This window comes from Toxotes jaculatrix, chromosome 16 (genome assembly GCF_017976425.1).
Source record: "Toxotes jaculatrix isolate fToxJac2 chromosome 16, fToxJac2.pri, whole genome shotgun sequence".
NCBI lineage: Eukaryota > Metazoa > Chordata > Actinopteri > Toxotidae > Toxotes > Toxotes jaculatrix.
The window spans coordinates 24952786-24970301 of record NC_054409.1 but is presented as its reverse complement, the minus strand read 5'-3'; the positions used below and the strand labels follow the sequence as shown (position 1 = coordinate 24970301).

The following is a 17516-nucleotide window of genomic DNA, read 5'->3' as shown; positions in this document are numbered from 1 at the left end:
CTGGACTGTTAATGATGTGACTGCACCTGGTTTATTTTGATTTATTTGCTACTTGGTTTTACAGACTGTTGTAAAATCATGACCAGTTTAAAGTTAAATACGACTGGTATGGTATGCTGGACAAAACAGCATATTAAACAGTAACTGCAATAACACACTGTAACTAAACTGTTTTATTACTAGGACCTCATTAATATTTGAAAATAATAAAGGATCAATATGTTTTAATGAAGATTTTCTGACTTTCTTCATAAATTGTTGATAAATGTTTCCTGAGGGAAATTAGGTGAAGATAAGCCACAAACAGTTGGTACAAAAGAACAGAAACACAAGAATGAAACTGCCAATAAATCAAAATTAAATTAAATCTCAGATACAAAAGTAAACAGTGGAGAACACACTGTAAAACAAACTGAAATAAAACCAATATTCTGTATTCTACAGTGCTGATGAAGAGGAGCGGCATAATGTGATAAAATATAATATAGTGTAATATAATACAATCTACCGTAATGAGTAGGTGTATGATCAGTAAAATAAAACCTCTGAACTTCCACAAAATGCACTGTGATCCACTTTCTCATTTTTTATTTTTCTATCATTTTATTTGTATTATTTATGTATTTATATACAAATATGATTCTCTCTGTATTTTAGGAGGACGTGCTCTTTGTGTTGCGACATGTTCTAAAAACTATAAATAAAGTTTATTTTAAAAATCACCTGTTTCAACGGGAACCTGTCGCCGCTTTGTCTCCTCGGTTCGTGTTGTCATGTTTCTCTCTGCCGACAGAGGGCGACACGTCACCTCTCCACCGGAAGCGACGAGTTCTTGTTCCGGCCGAGCAGGAAGTTCTCGTTCAAATAAAACGTCTTTGAATGGCAGCAGAAATGTGTGGTTCGGGTTGTGTTGTGATCCTCCTTTCTGTGTTCGTGTCTGTGGGAATTTAACCACAAACGACGCCGAAGCCGTAGAATAAGCTCGCGTTGTTAAGCTGCCCTCGGGTTGTGATCGGTGGTGCGTTCCCGTGCCCTCGGAAAAAGTGTGACTGTGACACATGAACATGCGGTTAGGTGCGTTCACAGACACGTGGTACTCACAGGTTATTTTCAGAGAGGAGGGGGGGAGGAAGTGTACAGGAGAAAATGTTCATATCGGTCAGTGGAGGAGAAGTAGAACATAAAAGAAAACTTAAATACTCTAATCAAGTACAGGTACCGTAAAATTAGAGTACAGAACAGTACTTGAGTAAATGTGTAAATGTTTCTTTCCATCACTGCACGATTTAAAACATGTGATCAAAAAACGGATCAAATGGGAAAATATCAGCGTTTGTCCTGCTCAGGTGTTTCACACAACATGTAATAACAGGAGCCTCTTTATCAGAGAATGTTAAATTAAACATGACCAATGAGCTGACCCTGCTTCACTGTCCATGATGGACGTGCTGTTGTTCCTCGCTGTGGCCACCGGAGGGCAGCAAACACTCAGCATCTCTCTGTAGACGCTGAAACTTGCTCTGAACAGGCCTTTAACACGTCGTGCTCAGGGTTTACGGGTTCAGCCGTGACTGGACGGAAACACACGAAGTCAAAATAGATCCTCATAATATTTCACGTTTTGTGTAAAACCTGTCGCAGCCAGTGACGGCCCGGGCTCTGGTGATGCTCTCCCAGCCTTCACTGCAGCCTCCTCCAGCTCTTGGTTGTTGTGGGGTATCCGCGGCGTACCAGACCTCTGTCGTCATGGTTACAATGATGGTCACAGATAAGAGAAAGAGAAACACTGATGATTATTGGTTTCATACGGGAGACGTGTCGCATGTCATGTCACGTGGGTCGTAATAAGCTGCACAGACGCTTGTTTACGAGGCCACAACAATGATTTGAGCTGTCCAAACATCAGGCTCTGTGCCGGCCACTCTGCACCTGTGGTTCCTCCTGTCTGCCCGTAACACAGACTCGTGTTTTCTAACAGACATGAGAAGAGGTTCCTCCGTGAGAAATGACGGACCCCAGTTTATCTGGTCTGATCCAGCACCGGGTAAAAAGCGTCTTTATCTGCCCTTTCCTCAGCAGCCGTTCAGAAGCAGTGAAGTGCTCCACTCTTGACCTTTAGCTGACGCCTCCCTGCTGTGCTGCGGTATCACAGCGCTCAGCAGAGTCTGGTCTCTGCGCTCGGTTCTTGTGTGTGTGTGTAAATAAAATGACATCCACAGTAAAGTCAGTCACATTCTCCTCGCTCAGCTCCAAACAGCAGATCATCAACAGTTCAACTGATCTGTGATCAGATTTATTCTCTAACAAACTCGTTCAGTGTCACTGATTGGAGGCAAAGACAATGAACTCCTGCAGCTTCTTCTCATTAAGGAGTAAAAAAGAAGAATAAATGTCTGTGTTAATCATAGGAAAAGAAACAACATGCAGACATACACATGTAATCCTACCTTAAACCTGAGTACTTGTGGTGACTAATGTCTTCCTCACGGGGGCAGTGTAGGACCAGGTGTGTCGGTCTACTGTCTGTGAAGAGTGCTAACACAACCACCACACACACACACACACACACACACACACACACACACACACACACACACACACACACACACACACACACACACACACACACACACACTATCAAACACATGATAAACCTGATGCTAACATGTTTACGTTTCTGTCAGTTTTTTTTCCCTCAGCCACAGATACAGGGTTGTCACTTTGTGTGCAGGTGTGTGTGTGTGTGTGTGCTCTCTGCAGACAGAAAACACAGACCTGTGTTTGATGAAAGTCAGCTGTTCTCTCTGTATGAAGACGAGTGGACGATGGAGGAAATAAAGACACGATGAGAGGAAGGAAAACGAGCTTTTAGAGCAGAGAGTGGGGTGAGGAAGAGGACGGTGATGATTAAAACAAACGGAGCGCGTGTCTGAGAGAAGATGGAGAGTAAATAGAAAAGGGAAATGGAAGCGAGTGAGGTTCAGAAAGAAAGAGCGGCACAAGACGAAATCATAAATGGAAGGGGAGGAGGGGGACGAGGTCTCCAGAGCCGGGGCCACAGGTGGCCCCTCCTGACTCTATCAGGTGGAGGAGATTGTGGTCCACAGGGAGAGGAGGATCGATGGGTGGAGGACAGACTGAGACGGAGCAAACAAGGAAATTAGCTGCTTCAAATGTGTCCCCAGACGCTAATGTCCTCCTCTGTCCTCGACTCATCCATCATCTCCTCCTCTGACTTTCAGCTGCTTTCAAGCCCCCTGATCTTCACCCTCTGCCCCGTCCACTATCACACACACCACTACACTACTGCACAACTACACAATTACACAACTACACAACATCATGGGATTTATGTTTACTGCTCGTGAGTGTTGGTGTTACCAGCAGAGGTCCAGGTCCAGGTGGAGAGGAGGGGGACAGGTGGCCCATCTCGACTCTGTACCACCAAGAGACACACAAACAACCGCAGAGAGACACACAATGACTATAAAGTAACGCAAGGAGACACAAAGAGACTTGAAGCAAACACAAAGAGACGTTAAACTGATGGTTCAAAAGTATGTAGGTAATTGTGTCTCTGACATTGTGAATGATCTGTGTGTGGGAAACTGGTTCTTACAGTAACACGACGGGACATGAACACAGCTTTATTCAGTCAAAGGAAGTTCCCACAGTTTTACTGAACCTTTAAAGCCTCGTTCAGAGCTTCACATCTTTTACCTGGTTCTGTTGTTAATCTGTCACATGTGGTTTTCCTGTCTCTTACTGCACGCTGCCTGTGTTGTCTCTGTCACCGTCCTGTGATGCTTGTCACTTTACATTTCACTGTACATCCTGTGACCAATTACAAATCCCTGACTCCTTTTCAGGCTTTTACCTGAGTGTACATCCTCCTCACATCTCTGAACCAGGCAGTGTGCACACAGCACAATGCTGTGTGTGTGCGTGACCTGCAGCTGAGGCGAGTTATGAGTGTGTGTGCAGTGTGTGTCATGTCTCTGAGCAGTGTATGTAAATCAACATATGTTGATGAGAGCTGTGTGTGTCCACAGGGCCGTGACGGTGTGAGGGTTACAGAGCAGAGGCAGGCTGGACTGAACAGAGACAACACCGGCTCCCTGAGGTTTTCAGGACGGGGTTTCTGACCCTGGACAGGTGTCCCTGGTCAGGACGGGGTTTCTGACCCTGGACAGGTGGTCTGTGAGTGAACTGATGATGAACACACCATGGGAATACACACAGTGTTCAGGTGACAGTGTGGAGGTGTGTGTGTGTGTGTGTTTACAGTGTTCCAAACAAACAGACCAAGGATGTCTGAGAAGGAGGGGCGCAGGCTCACCTCTTACTGTGGCGTGTTTTCATCATGTTATTGCTGCTGCGTCATGTTTCGGAGGCTGTGGAAGTCCATCCGTCCGTCCGTCCGTCCGTCCCGAACAAGACTACAGGGGCCAGTATGCTGCGGGGCGTCTGTGTACATACACAGGTATATGTATCAGTATCACAGACAACAGGAAGTCATGTTCGACGTACAGTGATCGCCATGTTCCCTCTGTTCTCTGAGTTTTCTGTGAGTGAAGTGCCACAGCTTCCTTCAGTGATTCAGACAGAGCGTGTGCTGTTTGTCACGAACGTGAAATAAACCTGCTGTCACCACCTGCTTTACCAGCTCCAGCAGTTTCCCGTGGACACCGCAGAGAGGTCGCACAGTGCTGCTCACAGTGGCGGGCGCTGTGAGGAGAACAGCCTCCCCTCTGATGGCTGATGTGAGGTATTGTTGTGGAGCAGTCAGAGCTTATCAAAATGTGACAGTGCTGGAGAAACGGCTGAAAATGTTTCAGGGCTATGAACGCCGCCAGGAGCTCTGAGTAATTTGTTTTGGTGAAGTGGAGCTGCGATGGCCATTTGCCGTTCGCCACCATTCAGCACGCAGCCCCCAGCCCATCAGACTGTTGTGACAACTTTCCTCCGCAACGTTGCTTCCAGCAGAGAGCCTGCACTAAAAAAAGTCTGTCTGCGTTCAGAGCGTGGAGAGGGAGGCTGTGGACAGAGGAACGGAGACATCATCAAGACATGAACCGAGACATCATCTGGACATCTCTGTTTTCAGCTCAACCAAACAGGCAGAGACAAGACTAATGGGAGGGGGGGGGGCAAAGTACTGTCTACTCTTTCTGTCCTCCTTCCTCTTGTGGACAGTGCTGTTTGACCAATCAGGAGCTACAATTCTTATCCCACAAGCAAATCAATGAAGGAACGAATAAATACACAACAAAACAAAAGACAGTGTTTTAAAAAGCAAAGTTGAGCAGTGCTCTGAAGACGCAGAGCACAGAAGATTTAAAAAGTTAGAAAACTAATTACTTTCCTTTCACTCCCACTGACAGAGGCAGCCGCGTCTCTTCAGGGTGAAACATCCACACACTTCAGGTACAGGCAGCGACACTTTGCTCCCTCAGCGCTCTGAGTCTGGGTGATGTCTGAAATCACTACAGCTGCTTCCCTTTGCCTCCTGAAAGTCACAGAGTTTATGTGTAGGTCAGTGTAAGACGTGAAAGAATGAACAAACATCTTGTTAGATCAACTGGATGTAGCTGATTATAACACACTGTAAATTATCCTGACAGAAGCTGAACCAGGGGAAAGTCTGTGCTGTGCTCCCCTTCCACCTCTGCCCGAGCTGAGCGCTCTCTGCCCGTGTGTCAGAGCAGAGCCCCCCCAGCTACAGACACCCAGCTCCCCTCTGCCAGATCACAGACCCAGCTCAGTCTGTGTTCAAGCTGCTCTAAGATATATTTTCCTCATTGTTACCCCCTTGTTCTGTTCTCCTCTCCCTGCTGCCCCATCCGCTCCGCCTCCTGCCTCCAGCCCTCGTCCCGTCAGCCCTGCTCCTCTGACCTGGACCCCGCTCGGCTCAGCCCCGGCTTTCCCCCCGCTCAGCAGAACCAGCCAGCTCTGTCGTTACATTTCTTCAGGATCATAATTACACTGTTGTGTGTTTAACTCGGTGTCTCAGAGCCGGTGTTTTGCCAGGTATTTTATTTTTAGTGGAGCGAGCAGTGGAGCTCTGGGGCAGACTGACAGCAGCTGAACACGGATCCATATCAACACTGACGGGACCTTTGAGCATCACATTCTAATCTGTTCATACTATATTTATGTCCAGTTCTTATTCTATCACATTATCACTGTTCATTAACTTATTACATTTTCTGCAGTTATAATTTCACTTTGGTTTTTATCCACACAGATGCTCGAACACTGAACAGGACAGGACAGAGGACACAGGACACAGGTGGATGGAAACAGTGCGGCCGTGGACGCTGAACCCAGGTCAGTGTCCATCATTTCTCTGACATTGTGCTTTATCTCCTCTGTGATCTGTGTCTCAGCCACTGCTGCAGCTCCAGCTGCTGACTGTGAAGGTCTGTGGGTCAACCAGGACAGAAAAGCCTCCGTTCATTAGACTAACTACAGACTCATGAGACACCGCTGTCCTGAACCTCACTAATTAAAACCTTCAGCTGGAACGAGTGAACAGATTATTTTTATTCTTTTTCAGAGGTTAAATCAAGGCGTCCTGCTTCCCACTTATTTTGAGCTGCATTTTAAAATTCCCAGCTGGGTCTGGCTCCCGGCTGTATCACAAACCTTTTACCTCCTTGTCAGCTGAAGTGAAGCCTAAACTCTGCAGGCATGGCCCGTTTGGTCTTGGGTTTTGTTTGGTACACATCAAAAAAAAAAAACACACACACACACAAACACACAAAAACAAGACATAAATTTAGCTCCCTTGTGGCGAGAACATCAGCACACTGATTTGACCTATTTTAAACCTGCAGATAATCAGCTTAAGCTTGAAAGAAAAACATATACAGTTATAGAAGCTCAGAGCATCTGTGGATCACACACGTCAGTGTACACAATAATGATCACAGGTTTCTGTAGGAGGTCACCACATGTGGCCAGTGATCATGTGTTAGACAGTATGTGTGTGCGATATAGGATTTATATCAGTTAGAGATACAGTGATGTGACCTCTGTTAACCCCTGTTCCTGATTCCAACGCCCAAACTCACAGACGTGTTTCAGGGTGAGATCCTTCTGTATCTTACTGTGGTTCTGCTGGTTACTGAGGAGGTTCTGCTGGTTACTGAGGAGGTTCTGCAGGAGCTTTAGGAGCTTTAAGTGATCACTGGGGGGGTTCTAGTGTTAACTGGGGAGCATCTATTGGTTATTTAGGAGGTTGTCATGGTAACTGAGGAGGTTCTACACTGTTTAGGAGGTTCTAGATGTTCTATTGGTTGTACAGGCTATTGAGGGGGTTCTACAGGTCCTTTGGGAGGTTCTAGAGGTCAGTGAGCGAGTGAGTTAAAGCTTGTTAAGGTTTGTGTAAATTCTGATGTTATTGTCCTCGACAGTTTGTGAAGCTGTGCATCAGCCGGAGGAGGATTACTGTGCAGACCTGACAAACAGACTGAGCAGCTGTGATAAGAGTCCATGCTGCAGTGTCTGTCCTCCATGTGTCCTCCTACAGCAGGTAAAGAAAAGGCTTCGCAGCCTGTGATTACATGCTCCTGATTCTTCAGCAAACCACTTCACCTGTGCACACCTCCTTCTTCAGGATCTCTAAACAGTGTCAAACTCTTCTGTGGAGAATATCAGTTTGTTTTCTAAGCAGTTTGCCTTTATTAATGTTTATTAATAATCTTCGTCCACGTCATCTGAATAACAGAAGACTCTTTACTCAAAGCAAATCTACAAACCCAGTTTCCTTTGGATGATCCATCCTGCCCAGGGCTGTAGCTGCCACCGAGGACACTGAGGTCATTTCTTTTTTTATTGGGGGGGGGGGCTTCATGCCCCGGCTTCATGCCCCGGCTGGCTGTGGGGTCACACAGATTACTTTTAAAGGACACGAATCATAGAAGGAAAGAGTGGAAAACACTCTCCCATGAAGGAAACCTGCCTGTTAGCTCAGAGTGGATAATTAGTTATCAGCTGCAGCGATCTGGTCATTTTACGAAGGTGGTAGCACAGTTCACAGTGTCACTGTGGATTTCATGCTGTTTAATGAGTACTGCAAACATTTGTCAGGTTCAGCGTTTGACACTTCCTGTGGGAAATATTAGGGATGTGTAAGAGAAGGCAGTGGAAGATGAACATAAAATCAAAGGCTGTCAGTGATACAGGAAGCTGAAGGTTATGCAGAGCTTGATAAACAAGTAAATAAACTTTAAAATCCATTTGAAAAGATGCAGCCAGTGCAGGGTCGCAGGCCGCGGGATAACGTGATCTCTTTTTAAAATCCTGACTGCAGCTTCTTTTAGGTTGCCCAGTAAATAGAAAGTGGAAGTAATGTCAGCAGCATCAGCATCAGAGAAAAGCATGTATCAGCATTTCACTATCATTCTGAGTTCATCTGAGTTTGGCCACGTTCCGAGGATGAATAATGATCTTTTCATGATTCTCATTAAAATGAAAAAGACATTTAGATGAGAGTCTAAAACCACCCTCAGATCTGTTCGGACGTCTTTCTGCTTCTGATCAGAAAAGTGTTCTGCTCAGTTTTTTAAAACGAGTTATTCAACCAAACACTGATGCTACAGACGACAAGAGCAACAAAAGCAGCTTTCCAGTACAGCTGTGCATCATCTGCGTACAGTGACGTTTCACATCATACTGATGAAGAAAATTCTACATCATTTGCACTTGAAAACATCTGAGAGCTTGGAAAATGAAACTGGGGATTCTGTATATTAATGTTTGAAGCACTATAAAGTGAAGAGTTCAGGTGGATTTAAAATAAAGTGAACTCATTCACAACTCAGGTAGTCACACCTGTCCATCAGTGTGACATGTGACAGAGTTTTGCTGATTGGAATCGTGGCTAATCATTCAGCAGTGTCAGAGTGATTAGTGAACTCTGACCCCTCTCCAGTTTTTTCAATGGGCCATGGGCCAAACAGATTGATAGATTTCACAAACCAATCCCTGCTATGTGACTCTGATAACAGCCTCAAGCAACAAGGGATCAATGACTTATTGGGAAAATATAATGGACACACTGCCTCAGGACACACACACACACACACAGACCAGTGAGAACAACTCTACAGATCCTAAGTAAACAAAATTACATTATCATATATTATCATAACCTTTCTAAAACTAATTCCCAGAAGAAAACCACAGTTACTCCAAGCACATGCAGAAATTTACAAGAGAAATACAAATGATCATTAATATTTAACATAAAACGTTATGGCCAACTTGTTAAAACACTCTCTAGCAAATACAGTCTCATTATCTTAATCAGTCAGTGGCTTTAAAAGCAAAATGAAGAATTTGGTGATGCCCTGACTTTTCCTGTAGCGCCACCCGCAGGTCAAAGTGTTCACATATCCTCTGTAAGTAATAACAAATGGACTGGATGGCTTTCTGTCATAGTTTGTTCCAATGTTCATGTTCCACAGAGGATGAATCCTACTAACAACACTCAGCCTCAGCCGGACTCTGTCTTTAGTGTGGAACAGAAAATGGAAGCACAGGTCGGAGCTTCACTAGTTCTACTGTCTACATGTCCTTTAAAAGCTTTTCCTCCTGATGTTGAAGAAAACGTTATAAACTGGTACATTCCTGGGGACAGTGGTGAGACACCCTGATGAAGACGGGTTATCTGGAAATGTCTGGTGAATAAAATGTGAGAAAAGTTGTTTTGCTGTTTGCGACAAATCAGTTCATTCAAATTCCAAATGACGCCATAAATCACTAAACAGACGAGCGCTTTAATTACCTGGCCTCCTGATAACCACTCTCATTATCCGTCCCTTTTTTCCTTCAGGGTTAGAAATGCCGAGGTCGGAGGACGAGTTTCACTCTGACAGAAAATGTGTTTGTGTGTGTGACAGGCTGATGTGTGTGTAACGTGGCTCGGCGAATGCATATGAGTTTATTTGTAGAATATGAGACTCGCAGTTACGAGTTTGCCTCCTAATGCACTCCAGTGATTCTCATTCTGCGGGAATAGAAACCGATGAGAATAGCACAGAGTTGTTATTCTTTTCATAACATTCTCACACACACACACACACACACACACACACACACAGAGGAATGCTTTGGTTAATGGCCTTGTGCTGCCAGTCCCAGTGCCTCTCCATATGTGGCTGAACTCCAAGTTGTTATTATTGATTGTGCGACTGGACCCGACCAAGGACAAGATAAGGTACAAAAGTCACTTGAGAGCTGCTGTTTGTATCTTTCAATGGACCTGCCTGTTCACAGTCCGCCCTGTTTTCAGCCATGTCCACAGACACACACGCTGTGTAGGACATAAACATGGAGGAGGTTTAGTTTTTACTTCCACTCAACAGAAAACAACACAACAACCAACACTGTGAACACACTAAAGCCACAAAATCGTTTGGCCACTTGGGGGCAGCAGAGACAAGCTGTAAACACAACACTGACATATTTTCATCCTGTAAAGAAGCGAAGTGATCAGACAGTTGTTTATTTCCACGTCCAGCAGTAACAGAGCAGCACGCTCTGAAACTTCTTCCATTTTTTGTCCCAACTAAACAGAGAGGGAGTTGGCAGTTGTCATAGTAACCCGGCACAGGTTTCGGATGGATGTGCCACACCACATCCAGAACAAACCCCACATTCTGATGTTCCAGTAATGCTGTCCAATGAATCTCTCCTTTCCTCCCAGGCATGTTCTCACCTCACCTCCACCCGCTCTACGCCCCACTTACACATCAATACACTGCAATTGTTTTTCTCTGTGGGCTCGCCTGTTGAGTTCATCCTCTATATTCAATATCTAATTTATGTGTCTGCTGGGTTCTGTTGTGCAGGTAGTTTGTCTGTGCTCCCTGCTGAATCTTTAGCGCTGCTCGGACTCACGCAGGGAGCTCCCTGCAGAGAGGAGAACCTGCGCCACCAAATACAGCTGCAGCTGTGCAATAAGAGGTTCCTATAGAGAGTGTTTCAGCCGTGAAACAGGGGAGCACCGCAGTCCTGCTCACAGGCCAGAGCAGAGAGGAACACAGGCGAAAATACAGCCCTCCACCCATCACACACATCCACACATCCACAGTGTACACAGCATTCTGTTTATGTGTGTACTGCATCATGTCCTGTGCTGTCCTATTGTTCCAACTGGTCCGACTCGTGTCCGCGCAGTAAATATGGAGCTACAGCCAGAAGCTTGTTAGCTTAGCTTAGCTTAGCTTAGCTATGACTGGATCTACCAACACAGTCCAACAGCCAGGAAAGCAAATCAGGATGTTTCCAAAATGTCGAACTGTTCCTTTAAATTCACAGTGAATAGGAATGAACATAATGTGTTAAACAGCCACAGCATCAGTAAACATCAGTATCCTGTGAGTGTTAGAGCCACATTAAACACGTGAAAGGAACAAAGGGAAGTCTCACATCCATGCAGTCAAACAGGTTCAGTGATCTGCTGCATTTCCACCTGAACCTCGTCCTCTTTCAGAAGCTGCTCAGCAATGAAGGCAGGACTTCTGACAGTTATATTAGACTGCATTAGGTTTAGATAAGTGCTGCTGACAAACTGGGCTCTGACTGTATGTTTGACTTACAGCCAGAGATAAGTGAACAACTTGGAACTGTGCTGTGGAAGGTACTCTGTCAAAATGAAATGTGTCCACGGAGCTCCACTGCTGTCCAAAAACACATCAGCGAGACACTGTGACACTGGGCGACACGTCCCTTCATCACCATGAACACACACACACACTCACTCTGACTCAGTCCCACACACACACTGCTGCCACAAACACTCACTACATCAACACACGTGGATGAAACGTGAACACAGCTGAGTACAGCCCTGCAGTTTCACCTGCACCGTCCCACTGTAACTGGATGATTTTTCATTTCAGGTGTATTTAATCTTTTAGATATTAGAATTAAAACCAGGTTAAACTAAAGCCCAGCATGTCTGATGTGAACCTGTGGACCAGTTATTATTATATACTATTATTCTATGTGAGACCAGTAATAACAGTTCACCATGTAAACAAACAAAAAAATCCATATCAGTTAATTAATCAAATTACAACGAGCTCGTTACCAAACCTAACCACACCTCAACACACTGGAGCTTCTGTGTGTAGCAAGAACCATAACAAACATGACACCCAGCAGTGTTTCAATGTCTCCTGAGTGTCTCCGTCCTTCCTGAGGGACATCATCAGCAGTTACTCAGAGCAGTCACTGAGAATGTGGACATTGTGCTTCCAGCTTGTTTTCCATGATGCTCCGGAGCAGCACGAAGCTGGAATGATTAGCCGGTCACACCCACGTGAGGACAAAGTCTTTGCTTACAGTGTCTCTCAGGACAACGTGTCCTAACGGCCCTGGAAAACGTTTTGTCCACGATCCTTCTCCATACGTCCACAATGCACACGCTACGTGCGCCAACATCCTTCCACCCTCCAGCTCTCCACCATCTTCTGCTCCACCCATAGATTCCTCTATCTCCCTTCACCAGCTTTCTTCATCCCTCCCAGCATTGCTCTACCCCTCCATCACTGCTGCCTCCACCCGCTGCAGCAGCAGCAGCACAGAGCCCCTCTGACCAACTCTATCTCATATCTTTAAATCCTCCAGCAGGGTTCCTGGAATCATTTCATTGTGTGTTTTATAACTAAAAGGCTAGTCTGTGTACATATGTGTGTTTCACCCTCAAGCAAAGGCCTGGGCTGTGTGTGTGTGTGTGTGTGTGTGTGTGTGTGTGTGTGTGTGTGTGTGTGTGTGGGGTCGAGGAGGTGTGGGATATCACAGTCAGTTTATCAGCAGCTGGATCCGATTGGAAGTGGGCCTGAGGACAGGAAAGTAATATAGTGTTGAACCAAGATCTTCCCTCATCAGATCCCAGGACTCAGTGTTTGTTTGTTTGTGTGTTTGTGTGTTTGTGTGGCCTCCGTTGTGTGTTCTGTGTACCAGATCTCTGATAGGCTGGAAAGGGGACAGGTGTCTGTGTGGGGACAGGTGGTTCAAAAGTTACAACATCCACCCACCTGCTCCTCTAAAGATGATTTACATTCATTTCTATCTGTAAGCACCATAACAGCAGACAGTGCAGATTAATGTAAACTTTATTGTGTGTGTGTGTGGAACTGGGACACAGCTTGTCTCTTTCTTTCAGAAATCTGCATCAATGTGAACAATAATACAACTATACAGACACTGTGTGTGTGTGTGTGTGTGTGTGTGTGCATTTGTTGTAGTGCATCATTACTCAGCCTGCTTTGGGGTTGCTATTGCACAACAAATTTGCTAGAACATTTCCCTGATTACAGCCTCAGGGTTGAAGGGTGCACGTTAAGTGTGTGTGTGTGAGTGTGTGTGAGTGTGTGTGTGTGTAGGTACTTTGAGGTAGAAGAGGTAAAGGAGTTCTGACATATCTTTCAGCAAAAAACATCAGCAGTAAAACTCTGTCTGCCCCTGTGTGACTCCTGACTGCTCGTGTACATGTGTGTGTCTCTTCGTGTGTGTGTGTGTGTGTGTATGTGTGTCAGCAGGGCCGGACCCTGCAGAGCCGCTCGCTGTGTTTGTTGTTTTCATGGTGAACCGCTCAGACTGCGGTGGCTCTTTATCTCCCTCTGTGCATGGCTCTGGGTTTGGCTGCACTGCATGCTGGGTAAAACATCTGCATTTATCTCCACCGTCATAACCAATTAGTGTGCAGAGCATCAGGAATACAAAGAGTCAGACACAAACACACACGTGTAGGGGTGTGAGGTCAGCACAGTTAACTGCGAGGATCTGATTGGCTCCATTCATTCACCAGCAATTCACCAATAACTTCAGCTTTACGTGAGAAATACACTTTTTTTCAGATCAGATCAATATCAGTTCTGTGTGTTTTTACAACATCTGGCTTCAGACCAGTTCAGCACAGAGAATCCCACCTGTCCGTCAGGTGTGTTCAGACAGCGGCTGATTCCTGCCACCTCAGAACGTCCATGTTTCACAAGCCTGAAAACCACAGGCTGTTTATGTCCACCTACAATCGGCTGTGGCCGTTAACATAACAGGGTTTGCTAACTATTTTCATGCCTGTGGGACTCTGAAGCAGATGCTGCTCACAGGCTTCTCTTCATTGATCTGTCTGATCTCTGCTGCTGGAGACACGAATCACACAGGAACTGAGACGCAGTAAAATCAGCTCCCGTGTCGTCTCCCTCGCTCTAGTTTCTGCGGTGGCCATGGTCACATGGCGAGCGACGGCATCACGCTGGAAAAGTGAACCAGCTGCTCTCCCTCTCCTTTCCACTGCCCCGACCTCAGTGTGTTTCCACGACAACAGCTCACTGTCTGAAATCACCTTGCTACTCTACAGCCACGCTATGGCCACACCAAAATCACCACGCCACACTGTGTGTACCTGTTTGGGCTGTACCTGTGAAATGTCTTCAGTGCAGCAGTGTCCTCTCTTTGCGTCCCAGCACGGTCCTCTTACCAACAGACCTACAAACACACATAAACATCAGCACAAAAGCACAATGTGTGTGTGCATCACGTTGTCTTCTCTGAGTGAAGGCCTGCAGTTATATAAGTTTCTGCAGAGACAAACAAGAGAGGAGTCACCGAGCAGGCGCAGGAGGACGCGTGATTCAGGCCAAACAGGGGGACACTCAGGGGCATTGCCCACAGAGGGGTGGAGACAGAGGGGGCTGACAGCTCAGGGGCCCTCACCAATGTCTCTCTGTGCCAGTTACAGCTTGTGATGGTTGGCTAATGAGGCCCTTGAACCTCCAGTCCAGCTGCAGGCGAGGTCGGCCTCCTCCTCCTCCTCCTCCTCCTCCTCTCCTGCTTTATTGATGCTATCAAACTTTCTCAGACATGGTGAGATGTGCATCCACGCTCAATTATCTCTGACACAGCCTTTATTACACACACACACACACACACACACAGAGGCACACACACACACATACACACACACACAGACTGGTTCCACATTTGCAAAGTAAATTTTCCACACATCTTCATGTTACTGATCCAAACAGACCCTAAATCAAGTTCACTTCATTTTCCTTCCACAGAACATATGTTGTATGTTTAACCCTGCCTCCGAGAAATTATATGTTAATAAACCGTTTCCTAATGATGAGGAGGTGGCAAACATAATCACAGCCAGATTATGTTCCGTTATCATTAATGAAGAACTACATTTATGTAAAGAACCAAGGCTGCAGAGAGGCAGATGGTGGGTGAGCAGCTTACAGGACTTTGACTACAGAGACCAGGGTTCACATCCTGATTCTCCTCTGTGGCTAAAAAAGGTTAAAGTCAGGGAGCGATGGGAGTGAATGGGTCAACTTTTCCTCCAGGACACTGAGGAAACAGCACAGTGAAGGCGTGGGCTCCAGAGAACTGAACACTGCTTACAGTACATCTGCAGTCTGTAGATGATACACCAGCTCGTGGGCCACATAACCAGCGCTGGGCAAGTTACTCTGTAAATGTAATTCAATTATTATGCCTTTTGAAAGTAATCTAATTACTCTTAAGATTACTTTATTTCAAAAGTAATTAGTTACATTACTAGTTACTCGTTTCCACCCCAACCATTCAAAAAACAGAGTAACCTCTTTGGTCAGCTCGTGAAAAACTTTATTGAGAAATGCATTCTAAACAGAACGAAGCCCGTGTTGTTCCAGGTGTTTCTCTGTGACACGGTGAGAGCAGAGCGGGTCCACAGTGTTAACAGGCAGCATGTCCTCCACCATATAACCCGCGACGAGCTTATTCAGACTGTGTCCACTTACGTTGGTGTAGCTTCTGTAGCTTAGCTGGAGAACATCCACCGGAACTGGACAGGAAGTAAACGCGCCGCTCTCCGTGCGCGGTTCTTTCTCCGTAAGTTTCACCGCGCGGCGCTGTCCTTTCGACTGTTTCAGGAAATAGTAAAAACAGAATCGTTCTTTCCTGTGACAGAAATAAGTGCAACATAACGTCGGTACTTCCAGCTGCTGAACGCGGACTTCCCGCTCTCCATGATCAGTGCTTTTGCGTCAAAATGAGTCCCACTTAGATGACGTCACGTGTGCGACTAGCAGGCGACACCTTTGAAAAGAGCTATTCTCTGTTCAGTCCAGGTGATAAAACACTGGAGTGTAGCTCAGTGATGTAATGTGTAGTTACCTGGGCTTGTAACTATAATCTAATTACTATTATGGAAATTATAACGCGTTACATTACTCCGTTACTGAAACAGTAATCAGATTACTGTAACGCGTTACAAAGTAATCCGTTACTGCACATACCACACAACATTTGTAGTCAGGGGTCACCAACAAAGCTGCCTGCAACTCAGACCCACACACACACAACCACACCATTGTTTCCACACAATGCAGTAGCACAACCAAAGACACTACCAACACGCCAACATGCCACAGATGTGTGACTGACACACAGCATCTGGGGTGTGCCTGACCAACATTAAGACCATGCAGTCATCTAAATTTACCAGCCAAAAATTATTCAACGTTCTACCTGTACTGCCCCTAATGTACTGATGCTAATACCAAAATGAATGCATTAAACAGTCCATAGGCTCAAAGCCTAAGTTTAAATGCCTCCTATCTCTTTCATTCATTTAGAAGTGAGAAACTGAACTGCATTTTATCTGAATAAATTAAAAAAGGACATATCCAAAAACAGCTACAGCCTCCTGACTGTCTGCCCGTGCTGCTGGTGAACTGAGGATCTGTTCATGAAATGAAGTGAAACTGCAGCTGTGAGCAGAAGCTAAAGTTGGATGCAAAGCAGAAGAGAGAAACGGCATCTTGGGACAAAGTGTTGTGGTCACAGAAAGTGTTATAAAAGGAAAAAGGAAAGAAGTAGAGGGAGTTACGGTGTTGATTCAGAGAGGAAGATTAAGTGTGTCAGGTGAAGGGAATCTGCGAGCGGCGTTACCTTGGGAACAACGCGCTCCTCTCTCACTGCTGGTGGGGCTGCATGACTTTTAATCCCCTTAATCTCAGCACATCCCATTGGAGTCGTTTCAAACTGTGTTTTGATCTTGTGGGTGTACGTGTGTGTGTGTGTGTGTGTACGTGCAACTGTGTGTTTGCTGTTTGTCTGCATGGCTGCATATATACATACCAATGTGGGTAAAGTCTGAGATTATGACAAAAAGAAGTAAATGATATGGAAACAGTATCAGTGCAGAAATGAAGCTGTTTACTTAAACGAACTCGGCAGCTGTAAGAAGTCGAGTTTCTTCTTCTTCTTTCAAGTGCTTTCAGTTTCCTCCTGAGGCTACAGCTAAAGAGAACATGAAGGATGCTCGGAAAAACTTCCCACAGGTGAGATAGACAAACACACACACACACACACACACACACACACACACACCAGATATCCCCACTGATCATTTCAGCCACTTGTTAAAGTTAAATGGTTCTTCATCAAACCTGTTTTCCTCTCATCTCGTATCACTGGCGCTCACAGCATCACCAGCCTTTGAT

General features: G+C 45.6%; 1 long non-coding RNA gene across 2 annotated transcripts; it reads right to left on the bottom strand.

Annotated features, from left to right (window-relative positions):
- Nucleotides 1-209: 209 nt before the first annotated feature.
- On the bottom strand, nucleotides 210-16033 carry LOC121195639. Of its 2 annotated transcripts, XR_005895496.1 has the most exons (7): nucleotides 15810-16033; nucleotides 14438-14505; nucleotides 4655-5509; nucleotides 4340-4467; nucleotides 3382-3436; nucleotides 2448-2535; nucleotides 210-1738 (listed from the first exon to the last, which is right to left on the bottom strand). It is a non-coding gene; the product is annotated as an uncharacterized LOC121195639 (long non-coding RNA). The 2 variants fall into 2 exon arrangements; XR_005895495.1 differs by having other exon boundaries at nucleotides 4340-5509.
- Between the last annotated feature and the right edge of the window lie 1483 nt (nucleotides 16034-17516).